Below are 866 nucleotides of genomic sequence, written 5' to 3' on the forward strand. Positions count from 1 at the left end.
TCCGAAAGTTCTTAAACCAGTCGAGGTAATGTTTAAATTTATGTATTTCAATATACTTAGTTTATTTAAATTTTATTATTATTTCAGAGTGAGAAGCTAGACCTTCTCCGTTTATTTTTGGGATGATAGGCGTTGCCTTTCCCGACTGATCGTTATGGTAGGCTATGCCTTCACGATCAGAGAAACACGTGGTAGGCTTTGCCTCCGTGAATAAAAAGAAAAGGTCAAAAATGGTAGAATAAGTCTCCTCGGACCTTGAAATAAGTAAAAGTCAAAATGGTAGACCATGTCTCCTCGGACTTTGAAAAATGATCAATATGGTAGTCTATGACTCCTCGGATCATGTGGTAGGCTGAGTCACCCGATTTTATTTATGTTATTTAAATTTCTGCAATTTAAATTTATGCAATTTAAGTTTATGCTTTTATTTTATACCTTTAATTTTTGCATTTAAATTATGCATTTAAATTCTCGTCTTTACTATATTTATAATATTATTCTATGAATACAGTTATCATGTCGAATTTGACAAAGCTCGAAATTAATGCCCTGGATATTACGGGAAATAATTATATGACCTGTGCAGTGGGTGCAAAAATGCACCTGAGAGGAAACGGGCTTTTGGAAACCATCGATAGTTCGAAAACGGTGTCGGATGAGAAAAAAGCTAAAGCCATGATATTTTTATGACACCACATCCATGATGGTTTAAAGGATGAATATATCATGAAAGAGGATCCTTGTGACCTCTGGAAATCTTTAAAAGAGAGGTTCGATCACCAGAAATATGTGATCTTACCGAAAGCTAAACACGAGTGGATCCATCTCCGGTTCCAGGATTACAAAAGTGTTAGTGAGTTTAATTC

This window comes from Brassica oleracea, chromosome C8 (genome assembly GCF_000695525.1).
Source record: "Brassica oleracea var. oleracea cultivar TO1000 chromosome C8, BOL, whole genome shotgun sequence".
Taxonomy (NCBI): Eukaryota; Viridiplantae; Streptophyta; class Magnoliopsida; order Brassicales; family Brassicaceae; genus Brassica; species Brassica oleracea.